Source organism: Mya arenaria, chromosome 15 (genome assembly GCF_026914265.1).
Source record: "Mya arenaria isolate MELC-2E11 chromosome 15, ASM2691426v1".
Taxonomy (NCBI): domain Eukaryota; kingdom Metazoa; phylum Mollusca; class Bivalvia; order Myida; family Myidae; genus Mya; species Mya arenaria.
The window spans coordinates 56,637,685-56,653,074 of NC_069136.1; the positions used below are offsets into that span (position 1 = coordinate 56,637,685).

The 15,390-nt window shown below is 34.0% G+C and overlaps 3 non-coding genes across 3 annotated transcripts; 2 read left to right on the forward strand and 1 right to left on the reverse strand.

Moving 5' to 3' along the window:
* Positions 1–177: 177 nt before the first annotated feature.
* Trnat-agu (transfer RNA threonine (anticodon AGU)) lies at positions 178–250 on the reverse strand. The gene has a single exon. It is a non-coding gene; the product is annotated as a tRNA-Thr (tRNA).
* Positions 251–364: 114 nt separating this feature from the next.
* On the forward strand, positions 365–473 carry Trnal-caa (transfer RNA leucine (anticodon CAA)). The gene is made up of 2 exons: positions 365–402; positions 428–473. It is a non-coding gene; the product is annotated as a tRNA-Leu (tRNA).
* A 636-nt stretch (positions 474–1,109) lies between these two features.
* Positions 1,110–1,218, forward strand: Trnal-caa (transfer RNA leucine (anticodon CAA)). Its single transcript has 2 exons — positions 1,110–1,147; positions 1,173–1,218. It is a non-coding gene; the product is annotated as a tRNA-Leu (tRNA).
* Positions 1,219–15,390: the final 14,172 nt, after the last annotated feature.

Below are 15,390 nucleotides of genomic sequence, written 5' to 3' on the forward strand. Positions count from 1 at the left end.
ATCGTGAAAACCAAGGAGTGTACCAACTACAGAATAATCGAGATCATCTTAAACAGGCCACTAAACCTCTGCAAATAAGCGACTTATAATTGTCAAAATTATATGTATTACCTTAAGATTTGCATAGTCATTATTCTGTACAAATATCTAAAACCTATATCTCAAAATTGTTTCAAAAGGCTCCAGTGGGGATCGAACCCACGACCTCCTGTTTACTAGACAGGCGCTCTAGCCACTGAGCTATGGAGCCACATATTTTTAACATCACTTAATTTATCTTGGGTATTCTATCATGTATTGTCACAAGGTATTACGATATTATATGTATAATGAAGCTTATTTGGTTGATCTTTACATATAAGTTGTCAGGATGGCCGAATGGTCTAAGGCGCCAGACTCAAGGTGTGTCTCACCTTCATAACGAGTATTCTGGTCAATGTATGTTGGCGTGGGTTCGAATCCCACTTCTGACACGCTCTTTTTTGTTATGTATGACCAGAACGGAGGAATGACATGACCTCTAAAATAAGGCCATAGTTTTAGATAAGAAGTGTTCGTCATGGATTGATAGTGATGGTGGTCCCTAATTCACATCCAAAGACTTCAATGATTTTATGCAATCTTGGATAAACATTATCACTTGAAATCACCCCATCACTCTCAATCCAATGGAAAAATGAAGCCTGTGAACATGTTTCAGTGCGCAAACTCTAAGACTGATCAATATGAAGCAATCCTAAACAAACTTATACTTTAATACACAGGTTAGAGCCCAGGTAAAATGAAATTTAGTAGATAGGCAAGATTAATAATATCAATGGTATCAGTGGACTTAAAAGTAAATGGCACATCTCGTAAGTAATTTATGAAACAAAGCTGCGAAAGGCGTTCAAAAACCAGACCCAATTACATCGTGACAACCAAGGGGTGTTCCAACTACAGAATAATCGAGATCATCTAAAACAGACCACTAAACCCCATGCAAATAAGCGACTAACATTACACCTAAATATGTTGTAAAAACAAAGCTCTGAAAGGAGTGCAAAAACCAGCCAAGGCTGCATAATGAACAACCTGCTTACTTGACAGTAGTTCTATACATATAAGTTGTCAGGATGGCCGAGTGGTCTAAGGCGCCAGACTCAAGGTTTGTCCCACCTTCATAACGAGTGTTCTGGTCCACGTATGTGGGCGTGGGTTCGAATCCCACTTCTGACACCCCCTTTTTGTCAGCGTTATATTTGCAACCGTTTCCACGAAAAAGCAACCACATGGTTTTAGATTCAAAATGAGATACTTACTACTTATGATTAATAAGAGCTGCACGTTGTATTGTTGTGGTACATGGTCGGGTGTTGAAAAATCATCCAGGGTTACGTTTGACACTTGATGAGTTTAATTGGAACTAATGGTATTCACAAGGTACTAAATTGTCTTTTGTGGAACCTATTTGGGATGGAAAGGACATGCTGACCTTGCAGAATACGCAGATGAACATGCATTGTGCGCCTGAAGTGTCGAACATCACTGTTTACACCTTTATTCTTTTAGGGGACACGTTTGCGTTTTATTGATTCAGATATCTTACAAATAATTTGCGTGTGAAATTGATATTAAAGTATTCTTCAAATGCTCAATAAATCATCATTCAAATTGATCTCTCATGTTTATAATCATTAAATATATTATTAAAAACGCTCTATTTTTTTTTATAAAACTTAAGATCGCTATTATACATTGAATTATTTAGGCCTGGATTATCACAATTCTGTTACAAAAGGGAATCTGTTAGTTGCTGTTACTTTATAAGAATATGTCAAATAACTCAATATCAACACGGTATTAAAATGGTTACCGACATAAAATTTACGAACGAGTCCCTTTATTACACATAACATATCTGAAACGGACTATAACTTGTATTGTGTATATCAATCTGCATTGTGTTATACCTCACATTTGTTTTGCTAATGAATGATTTGTGTTGAAAAGGAGCGGTGACTTGGACTGATCAGATACAATGAAAATGAAATTTGATATAATCTTCATTACCTCCAAGATGTCCTTAATCTACAAAAAAAAGATAAGTATTGTTGCCTTTGGCCTTTATCTATTATGAGCGAGAATGATTGAAGTTGATTCACTTTAGTAAACTGGACAGCCAGGTTGAACACAGTATTAATAGTCATTTGACATCACGACTTGACTGTTTTTATAACAACCGGAATGCCGTTCCAGTACGTCGAACAGATTTAGATATATCGAACATGAATATTTGTTTTGACATTTGCAATAGCTCAGGTGTTTTACAAACATACGACCGGGGTCGTGTGTACTTATCGATTGAGATGGCAATGTTATGTTTGGACGATCTCATTTTCAGATAAAAAACTATCAAGATTAAGATTTTATTTGCAGTATCGGTAAAATCAAGCATATAAGTATTATATGGTTTATTTACGATCTGAGCGTGTTACATTTTTTACGTTCCATTTCAATTTAAAAAGGGTGCGAACATAATCGTAATATAGTTGATGCAATACTAAATTTATCATTCATATTTACATCAAGATACTTTACAAACGTAACGTATCTCTTAAATTGTCTAATGTTGAACATACTGCTCATGAAGTCGTTGATTTAATAATGCAAAACATATTTGCTCAAAACAAAATTCGTGATATATCTCGATAATGAAAGCTCTTAAGCCGATCATGAAAGGAACAACTATCAATCAGTATACAGTCTAAACTCATTCTCAAATTTGTAATGCACGCCTTATCCAGAAAAAAGCCCACATTGTCCAACCAGTGTTTCAACTTTTTAATTTAAAACGATATTTGTGGAATATAAACTATTATAGTAATATGTTCCTCTTGAACTAAGGCTAAAATAGAAGCTGGCATTAGCAGATGTGAAAGAAGTTCTGGAAACATAACCAGAAAATGTGAAGTACTTGATCTTTCTGAACACATTGACCTGTCTGAATAATTTGGGTAAACATATTGAACATATTTTATAACTATAATAATCTTTATCTGCTTATGTGGCTCACCTTTTTTTGAAACTAATAAATACAACTGCACTTTACATCATATGAATCTGAGTACACTTCCTTATTAAACATAGGTTAAACGTTGTACCCAAATATGGCAAAATTCAGTTTATTTTTCAACGTATAAAGTCACCAGAAACAACTTCTAACATATGATAACCCTTTTTGACTGTCATTTGTGCAACACTCAAACGTACAGTGCGTTAGTTTCAGTAATGATGATGTTATACCAGTGAGAACATCTCAGTAGATAACCTTGAGTGCGCGTTTATGTAAGTTTGACTATGAAAAGGCTTTTGACACTGTTATGCATTATCCGTTGTGAAGAAATAGTAATATTGTATAATTAGTAGGATGATAGTAACGTAAAGTCTTTTTATGCCAATTTAAAGCGATATGAATGATATGTTTTACACTGAGCATTTTGATTTCCCCTTAAACTGAAACTATGGAAACCATTTGCTCTTTTTTTGTTTGTTCGTAAACCATATTAAGAATGAGCATATGACCCATAATGATTTAAACAAAATGTTTGTACATGTTTACTGTTTTAACATGACATAGCACTGTTTTACTTCTTATCCTAGTAGTCCTTTATTTAGCACAAAGAAACTCAAGCAAGACTGGTCTAAATTCTTTTCACCAAAATAAAAAAAAACACGTCTATTTCAAAAATCTTTACTTGGGCAATAAATGATTAACCTGTGGAAATTGCACATACCTTTTTTTTTGTATAGAAATTAGATAACAATGGGGTTTTATAAATGCTGTTACGGCTTTGAAGTAGCAAGCATTGAAATCATACACTCATCTTGTATAAATTTGCAATAGAGTTTAACACGATGCAAAGACAAAGTTGTTATTGTTTGAATGTATTGCGGCCCCTATTATTATGTATGGCTGTGAGAATTGGGCAATAAATGCTATTAAATAGGTAAATACATTTCTCCTCGAAGATTGCGAACATATTCTTGGCGTTCGTTCTCAAATAATCCAATACAGCAGATCAGGATGAGCTAGGATATTTTCCATTATCGATGCTAAGTAAAACAAGCAGTAATTTAATCTGATGTTAAATAAATAAATAAATGCAAACCAGCTTATTATTATAACTATAACGTGCAAATTAATAATGGGGTATACTTATTTGCAGGGCAAGGGATAATTGTTCTTAATCTGTGAAGAATGTGCAATAATTTCTTAGTTTTAGCTCTATGGGATGGTGAACACTTTGTACAAATGTTTTTGCATCATTTAAACTACAGCATTAGGCCCAATATGTACAGCATCGATTCGCAGTCTAATCTAAATTATCACAAACATTTTTAGGGGTATCTTACATGGCAAGTCAACACGTGTAAATATCAATGATACATTTAGAATTGCATTATCTTGATTACGATTATTTTTGCACTCTCTTGTAATATAAATTGCAAGGTATTGCTTTATTGCACGTTTAGATCATAAATAAACATATTTTATACTAATGCCGAATATCACTTTATGTTAGTTTGTCCGTTCTACTCGTATTTACGTAAAAAATATTTCCAACTCAATGAAGATTTTGACTACATTTATGCTTACGTGTTCAACAAATAATTTTAAATAATTAATTCAAAATATTTTTTCAATTTATTTCAAAAGTTTTATGTCCTTTTTTAGAATTTTACTATCAAATATGTTTTGAAAAACTAAAATTTGGGTCGGTGATTGGGAAAGATTGATGATAAATGAAGTAGATTTTGGGGCATGCAATTTTCAACTTCATGTAACTGCCTTATCACCTGCTTTTCAATTATCATGCTCATAAACTGCACCTTTTTATTGAGAGGAGTATTAAGCAAATAGTTATTTCGCTTTTTTGACACTATTTCCAAATCATTCTAGTTTTATAAAGTGGCTGTTCTTGAAAACAACGCTTAAATTGCCTGAAGATAGCTTCTATTTAGTGAACAGTTTTCTTGTTTCACATTTTCAAATCAAGTTTTAATTTTACTTCGTCATTTTTGACAAGAATTGTAGACTTCCGTGTAACTGTATCTACCCCGTGCCCAGAAACTGTGCTTCAATTGATTAGACACCAGGTATTCGAAACATGGGCAAAATAGAATTTTCTCAAATCAAGGCTAGTTAACTCAATACGAGCTAGTATGAGGCCGATAATACATGATTGAAATAATATTTTAAAGCTGTTTCAGCTGAGTTTACCCGTTTAAAAATAGCTCATACTGGTTTCCCAGTTTATAGTGTATCTAATTAGCATGTGAAGATCCCGTGATTAGCACCAACACATATACCGACGCCCTATTTTAAATTTACTGTGATTTACGCGGTATACAAACCCAATACATTTCGCATTGGAAAAATATGCTAAAACTGCGAAATATGCATGTATCGTTAGCGCTGTGATACATCATTAATTAAGCTTTAATGCGTTGAACAAAACGACATTAATTTATGTAAATTTTCTTATTCTTGCAATGGTTCATCTGGTTGATAGTCCTTTTCAGTAGTCTAGTTATCTAATAGATTCATAGCAACTGTCAGTTATAGAACTTGTAGTAAATGTAGCCAAGATGGGCAGGGGTGACAAGTCGCCGGTACAGAGGATTGTTAATCATGCTTTGAAAGAGAAACACCAAATTCTTTCTTAAAGGAATCTTTATCGAGGACATCAAAAATGCCCATTTTGTAAATCAAGAAAGTCCATTGTATACATTCCTGACATGTTAACATTCTACAACTGTCTATGTACACTTTCATGTACACACTGGGTGACCCAATGTCGGTGGGCGTAAAACTTTGTCAACGTCTTAAGGAATGAAATAAACAGTATATGATTCTTCATGATAAAGATATATGATTTAATGTCAATACAAGTTATTAACAATTACATGCACAGCATACATATCTTTATGCGAAAAACTACAGAAACAAACTCAGTAGCAATTTTTTTAAACATAAACCCGGATTTATGGTACTGTGTAAACGCCAAAGACATAGAACATAAAAAAAAAAAATCACAAACAAGAAACATGGAAGAACAGCACAAAACTCCACAAACAGCACATTGCATACATGCGCTATATAAAAAACTAGGTATGTTTATCAAGGATTGTTAGGTACCGCCTTGGAACGGTCAGTAAAATGTAAATTTTCTGGGGGTTTAAACTAGTTTAAGTGCACAGACCTCACTCTTATCCCAGCAATCCTAAATAAAGAAAAAACGCAAAAGGTAAATCTTATCAAAGTATGCATTTACTTGAGGAAACTTAACAATACAACACATAATAGTAAATTTATAGGTAAACCCCAAGTACTTCTATGATTAGAGATCCCAACTCTATCTGCAGACTGAGGAATACAATTCAAAGCACCTAATGCAAAAACTTTTCAAAGATACGATGCAGTCATTGTTTGGAACTATGAGCATTACACACAGTCTGCCTTATAAATTAAAAGGTTTAAAACTGTGTGATCATAGAGTTTCATAATAAAAGCATCATTCAAATAAGTATAGGGTCATCCGCCATTAAACGTATTCTGGGACTCCATTACCGTGACGAGACATTACTTGACCAATCAGAAAAGTGTATTTAAAAACATTAGAAAATACCTATATTTAACCCAACCTCTACTCATACGATGCACAAATTAACTTTGTTTAGAAAACTCTTCAAAATATGTAATAATAAACTCATGTATTCTAAACACCATATACAGAATATTAGTTTGACAGATTTCAAAAAGAAGAAGATACACCATACCCAAAAACATTGGTTGACCTAGATTGACAACTGACGATAAGGAAACGAATGCACCGAATATGACCCAGAAACACCTACGCATGAGTACACAGTTGGCATTGTTTTGACATTCACGGTAATTCAATACCAATTGTAATAGGGACAAAGACCTAAATGTTCAGCCGACAGACACGTTTGATTATGCGATAGCTTTTAAATTTGATTTTAACGACTGTATATCAATATGCCAATCGGGAATCTGTGCTATTTTGTTTATGAAAATCAGTTATATCAATCCAAAAAAAATAATAAAAAAATGATTGTTTTATTTTTATAAGTAGACCATGTCAACATATAGATAGATACTAACACTAAACTCATGACGAGGGAATTCACCGAATAAATACAATATTGAACGATCTAAGAAGGTAACACTGTCCAGTATGTAATGCGGAACCAGAAACGCAGTTTGTTATACGGGTGTTTTAACCGATCATTTGTGTATAAGTATACTGTAAATTGCGATTTGACACTGTAGCAGCATTTTATATTTATCAAATGCCTAAATATGATATAATGTGAGGGTTAATTGAAGTGTTTTTCAGAACAGCGAGAAAATGAATGCAAAAGTAACGTTTTATTTGGGTTTGGGTTTAAACAGTATTTATTTAAATAAACGATACAAGATAAGAATACAAACAGTATACATAATCCGATTAATACAAGCTAATGTACATGGAGGATGCATAAGGTGGGTCCAAAGGTATTGTTTTATAATAAAAACAAATATATTTCTTCACATTTGTGTGCTAGTGTAGTAAAGAAATGTACTGGATATTGTTTGTGTATTGCATGCTGGTCCTCCTGACACGAGTTGTACACATATTTTATAAAACACGTAGGTATTGTACGCAGCCTTCACTGATAGTGCTTCTATTTCCTGGCCATATGGTGTAGCTCTAATGTTATGTAGCCTTGTATAGAGATTTGCGCAGTGTTTGCGAAATGACTAGGTTGAGCATGACTTGCAAAAAAAACCATCAAAATGCAAAGCACTACGACCGTACTTCAAAAAGATCTGTGTGATTTTTGCTGAACGAGGATAAGGCAATCATAAAAAACAATGGCTGATTTAAATCCACTGTTCAAAAAATTATTTATGAAGTAAACAGAAGATAACTGAGTCATATGACTCATACTTTGTCTACTGAGATACTATACTTGTCGTTTTTGGTGATTGTAAATGGCATACATAAATCAGATCGTCGCCCACACCTGCGTTTAACAATGCAATTGTGACCGAAGATAAAATGCCTGCTTAAGCAAAACTCAGTCACTGAAACGTTATATATCTCTATTGCTATTTAAGTAACGAATGACATGTCTAGTGTTGAAATATTTCGAAATGTGAATCATTCCTTAAGTATAGGGCATGACAGTGCACAAATGTTAACAAGCGTTCACTCCCGAATAAAATCACAGAACGAATAATGAAAGCGCAAAACAATAAAAGGCAGACAAATCAATATTAATAAACATAACTAACAAGAATGCTCTCCCTTGATAATTATGAGATTTTCTCAAAATACTTAATTCGTACAAGCAACTGTATTGCGAAATAAGCAATAAATACTAAAAAATGGCGAATATTTTATTTGACCTTTATATACCAGCCTTACTGCAGAGAATCGATCAGCATTAGATATGATGACACTTAACTTTATGGTAGTTGTTTATCAGGTAGAAGTATGCTTACTAGAGCATGCTCGCTTTTGATTTTTTTATATCATTAGACGCATCGGTCAAATCATAACTCAGTTAACCTTCTGCTGCGCCTGTCTGCTACAAATATATCATACATCTGCACATACTTTTGTTTGCAAATAAGGTAGGCTATGGTGATCCTTAGTTTATTACCTAGAATAAAAGGTTCGAATACCGACACATTTTCTTCATGCTTTTTTCAGGTTCTCAAAAAACTTTCTGTTGGGCTTTCGGCAAAATTGGCCGTTATCTACCTATATCCGATCATGTTATGACCTTCAAGTGGTTTCCCATTTATGTTTATGCAACGTTGTTCTACAAAGATAACAAAACCTGTACATTTTGTTCTTTAGCAATTCAAAGGTGTTTACCAGGTGGATCTCGGACACTTGGGTTTGTTTTGATGTACTTTCTTCATTTTGTTGAGATTTTAAAAATAGCATTACACATGAACTATAAAATAACCTCTCCGTCAGTAAGAGAAAGATAATGAACTAAAGAAACCCTTCTGTGTATATTTATGGTTGCGAAATGAATTTTGTAAACGCAGGTTTTATACTTTGATATATTTAAATGATCGCATGAAAAACACATAAGACATATTTGCTACTACTTTTTGTTTGACACTCGATCAAGGGGAATAACTTAAAAATATGTATGGACAAAAGAAAATGGTATAAATGTACAAAGTTTCACTTTGCGCACAATTTCTGTGTGAATTGACGACACTAGGAATCTAATTAATTAATTATGTTCTGCTTATACGCAAAATGTTTGCACCACATGATGTAAGTGGGCTACGTGTAGCATCTAGGTTTGTACTGCCAAAATTTGGGATTATTTTTATATAGTGTCAGCGTAATTTCCTGTCCACCTGCAGCGGGACATACAAACACAGCTATCCCTGTTTTACTTTCAGATAAGTCTGAGTAGCAAGCTGTTCATATCATGGACCAAACTGAGGATACACGGAAAAAATGGGATTTACCAAGACATCTATTGAACGTAATAAGGTATGTGTTCAAAGCCTTCAAGCAAACTAAGCATGGATTTGGAAATCCTTTTAAATAGCTTCATATGCAGAGGTCATCCAGTGCTCTAAATTACTTATCTAACAATGAATAACACACTGGAGAGAGAGAGAGAGAGAGAGAGAGAGAGAGAGAGAGAGAGAGAGAGAGAGAGGGGGGAGATTTTGAGGTATGAACATTTATATTGTGAGTGCATGTCCGAGGTGGTAATGCTATTCATGAAAGGCTGTTTGCTTTGATTATTTGATACGTAGAAATGATCACTCATCTTAGAAATAATCCAAAGGCTGATGCAATTACTGATACCATAAGCTTTGAACCTCTTTTTCGGTTGAGAAAGATCGGACACAAAAATCTGATGGGAAGGATTTTAATTATAATTAAAATAAACTAAGTCGTAGTTCTACCAAGCAATGCTTAAGGTCAAACGACATATGACGGACAGTTGACGATGGTCAAAATAACGTACAATGTACATTTCGGCCAATTTTAATCAGTCAATTTATCATGCTTACATTTCAATATTACAACCTTAGGATTTAGAGGAGGATAATACACCGTTTTAAGTATAAATCGAGGCTGCAGGTCCAAGAGCAAAGCCAATCATTGCTGTTTTATGGAGCCAATGGATACTAAGGATATATAACATATTAAGAGAAACTTGATTTATTTTATAGGACGAAGTAATTGTGGATAATGAAGGGACAAGGAAAAATGGTGGTGACGAAACGCCGGTAGCATCTGTTCCTTACATAGCGAAGGGCGGCTGTAAAATAACTCCTTCATTGACACCTGTAGATAAACGTGCTAAATTGGACGAAAAGGAAATACACCGATTGATTGGTGCAACAGAACAACCTTTGGACTGCATTTTGGAGGTAACAAAACAGAATATCTTTAGAGTGGCTTTATTCAAACTAATAGTTAAGCTCGAAATAAATCATAGTAACAGTATAATATACAAGAAAAAAATGTAGGTGAAGGTCGATTTTATAATCTTCAGACGTAAGTTATTTTGGTGTCGAAACAAACAAAGCATTAATTTGAAATATCAGTAACAATTCAACATGTCGGCTTTCCCTTGGCACTGCATCACTCTAACAATTCAACATGTCGGCTTTCCCTTGGCACTGCATCACTCTAACAATTCAACATGTCGGCTTTCCCTTGGCACTGCATCACTCTAACAATTCAACATGTCGGCTTTCCCTTGGCACTGCATCACTCTAACAATTCAACATGTCGGCTTTCCCTTGGCACTGCATCACTCTTTTGGTAGTAAGGTCCAAAGCCTGTGCCGCCAAAGGCTTGTGTTATTTGCTTAATGATATTGGTTTTAATAAACAGTATGTTGATTTGTATTAATGCTGTAGAAGTTCGAACACAAACAAATGATCATTAGGTCATGACTCGATTTTGAGCAAATTTTGTCAAAGTTCCTCAAGACAATTTGGCATGCAGACATTTCCAACATACGGCTTAGGAATTTAGAATAAGTTTAAACTGAATCTGCGTGTCACAGCGCTATAAAACAAAAGGCTTTTAATAAGTCACTCACAATGTACATTTCGGCCACAGCTTTTTAGCTGCACGAGATATAAGACATGTCCCCTTATGGTTAGATTGTTAAGGTATGTGTGGATGTTTTACAAATTTAGAGAATTATAGAACATGTATTTTGCAGGAGAGCTCAAATGTAGATTATGGAGAGACAACTAAAAGGGGAAATGAAAAAGCGCGGGTAGCAACGGCTCCCTACATAGAAAAGGGCGGTCGTGTAGGAACTCATTCACTGACAATATTAGATGCAGAAACTAAATTGGACGAAGGTGAAATACATCAATGGATTGAAGCAACGGAACAGCTATCGGAGTGCAAATTCAAGGTAATAAAATAACAATTTTAACGCGTTGGTTTTTAATTATATCTTCGAAAAATACCTTATTCAAACTATTACTTAAGTTCAAGGCTTTTGGACCGAGATCCATGCATGTTATGAATTCAGTAGACAACGATGCTCACACATTGTGGTAAAATGTACAAAAACTCCCCAACACCTTAAATTGAAGATGAACATGCTATATGGAGAAGAGACACACACATTAAAACATACAGAGACATGTGAGTTTGTTACAAACCAAAACCATAATATTACGTGTGTGTGTGTGTGTGTGTGTGTGTGTGTGTGTGTCCTTTTGAAATTGTATGTACCATGCGAATACTAGGTTTGATGATTGCCTTGGAATTGTACGTTACATTTCTTTATTTATAGGGGACTATCGAAGTGAAATCGACAATCGATGGAGATGCGTCTGGTGATGAAAATCTCGGAGAATCCTTTATTTGAAAAACTTCCTGCGAGCGTGAGCAAGGTGAGGCAAACTATTGAAACTTATAGTAATTTAAGATATCACTGGAAGTGATAAATGTCGAGAAACTTAACACAGACATTGATCCGTGTTTAAGTAAGCTTTATAATGGAACATATTAACGCTTTACCACCATTCTCATTTTGCTACCTTGTGTTTTAATAGATCTTTAAGTCTGTTGCCATTTGTATGCAAGGCAATGGCTTATGATAGCATTAATGTTTTCATTAAATCTTTTGCCGTTTGTATGCAAGCGAATGACTAATGATTGCATTCATATTTGCCGTGTATATGCATGATATGGCTAATGGTTGTATTAAGTAAATGGCCAATGAGTGTATGTTTTACCCCTTCGGACTCCACACACTTTAACCAGCCCGACTGTGTTCATACACCAATTATGACATCAATCACGCAATTCATTCTTTTGTTATAAGCTCATTATCGTCACATCCAGCTATAGTTATTTTATGGTAGTTCTGTTTTTATAATCCATATTAACATACCTGCAATAACGAGCTTGCGTTCTTTTAATTGTACTGAGCACTTGCTTGATGAACTTTGTAAAGATAATTTTGGCCAACGTTTGTATTCCATTTAAAAATGAATTGTAAATGTTGTAATGCATGTGTAATGGAAAATGAAAAATCTTGTATTATGTTGTGTCTTATTATAACGCTCCTATCATTAAAATAATGGAGAAGTCGAGAAATGCCCTCTTCAGAAAGAAAATTCCAAAACGATCCCTAGCTTAGGCCTGGAAATCAAGAAAAACAAGGAAACAGACTGCGCGAACACAACAGAAGCAGATGGATCTGTAAGATACCTTTTTAACAGTACGCTGCGATAAAGGTCTCTCAGACCTATTTTAAAGATTTCATTAGATTGCTTGTACTCGAGTCATATAATTTTATGCTCTTCAAATGATACGCATACTAACAATCTTTTTAAATTCTACAATATTTAAAAACGTAGAATTTTAACCTGTATTGAAGACCACAGTTACACACACATTGGAGGATAATTGGAAGTGTGCACAGAGGTCGGAGTTAAGAGATATTTTAGAACAAGGGCGAAATGACGACAATGAAAGCGAAGTCCCAACCAACGTATTGCGCCAGACTGGAATATCAAGTGAAACAGCAACTCCCCTTCCGAATGTTTTGACTGTTGCAGTACAACCAAGCGATGCTCCAAATGGTGACAGTTTAAGCTTATATTTTTTAATCTAAACAGATTAAGGTATTGTCATTGTCATAGTGTCGTAGAAGTTGCCGGTGTCTGGTAAAAACTTTAGACTTAGCCCTGGCCTTTAAAAACTTGCAATATATTCACGTTTTAGTTTTAGTTATAGATAGATAGATTTATTTCGGTAAGGAATTCACATACATGGACATTTAAAGTAAACAACATGTATAGTAAATAACATTATACATACATGATATTATCAATAGCCATGACAGGCACACCGAACCAAGGATGACACAAAATAGAGAAAACTCTTATTTCCATTGTGGTCCTTTGTTTTGGTGGCTTGGCATGGAGAGGCATTGCATATTTAAGTAATGATATGGCTGTAATCGAAGTTGCACAAATATATTAAAAGTTAGTCTTTATGCATTAAAATAAATATTGCCGTAGTTGTATCACAGTCACTTTACATAATAAATTATAAGTTGAGAAAGTTATATATTATAATTATCACATTATAGTATGAAAATGACAGTATGTAGTACTTATAAAATGCGAGGTTAAGTTAAAATAGTTCCTTTACTGAAAATCTTTGAATAAATAAATAGAAAAAAGAAGAAAAAAAGCCTTTTGATAGCATAACTAATTATGCCAAATTATCTAAAAAAAGATTCTTTACTAGCAATTTAAAAACGGATAATTTCTTAGTCTGTGCTATACTAGATGTCAATTTGTTCCATAAGGAAATACCAGAAAATAAGATAGGCTTTAACCCAAGTTATTACCCTTAATACATTTAATGTGTTTTGCGAGGCCCATGTCTCTGTTTTTAATAACTGTCGCACTATGGTCAACTAGACAATGCAACAACATACGAGCGTTGGTTTATTATTTACATAAATCTACTTGGTAATGTGATAATTACACAGTATGATGATGTCATGGTATGCTATATATATATATTACATCACATACTTCACTTTTCTCTATTTGTAACATCTGAAATATAACATTTCAAACAATTACGACAAAATTGATTACCTTTTTTATCTTTATTTCTTTCCAATGATATTGGCAAAGTGTTTCATATGTCAGGACTCTTATAAAATTAGCAAAGCGACCGTCTTTTAGATGAACATCTGTTACTTGTAGGTTGACTTCAATAAATGTATCTCAAACACATTTAAAGAACTGTAGTATATCGAATATAACTTTTCTCCAAACTTATGTTATATGTAACATTATCTACGTCAGTTGTAAATGTACTTACTATGGTGTTTCTTCTTTTTATTTTGTTAAAGTTTAATAATCAAAATATTATTTGACGCTTGGTGAAAAATGGCTGTTCATTGCATAGTACATATTATTCTTGCTCTTACTTAGAAGGTTTTAGTGGTTGATGGAGCCTGGCAGAATAGTACAACACGATGTGACGTTGTTTCCCGTATAACAGTCATACTCTCGCCACCAAGTCATGTTCACACCACTAACAAAGACGTATTAGCAATATGATAAATGATTGTGTTGTCCCAGTTTTAACTTTGCTGATTGACTTTATATAAAGTATGTGTCATATGATATATACTTTTATTAATTCTATTAATTCTATTAACTTCTGTTGTTAGATCGTAACGAAGGGGGACCTATTGGCATGCCACCTGTACATGATGATGGTATGGGTATTATTTTACCTTATCTTATACTCACAATTTTTAGTATTTGTTCATATTGTTTTGACCCAGAAGGGCGGCATATAGTAGTAGGGCCATCCATTAGTCTTTCCGGCCGTCACCACAGTTTCCAATCAATGATTAAAGAAGTCTTGGGCCAAGGGACTTAAAACTAGGTAGGCGGATAGGTCAGGATCAGCAGTTGACCCCTTTAAATTTTAAGGTTAGAACGTCAAATGTCAATACATTTACCTAAACCAATTACTGTTCATTTTGTTTTTACTGTCATGCTTGGAGGTAAAGTTTAGATCGATGTATATTATTAGATGGGAAATAGGTCAGTGGCCTTTAAGCATCAAGAAAATAACCAACTTATTACAGCTTTACACAATATGAGTATACTCGTAAATGTGTAGTCTTTAATGATAAGTATTATCTGTTAAGTATGCTTTTAACTTTAATAATCTAAAGCATGTGTTTGACCTCTGATGTATGATAATACATTGATATTAACGTAGCATGTGTGTGTTGTATCAGCTTTTATTATATGCCTATCAATTTTCT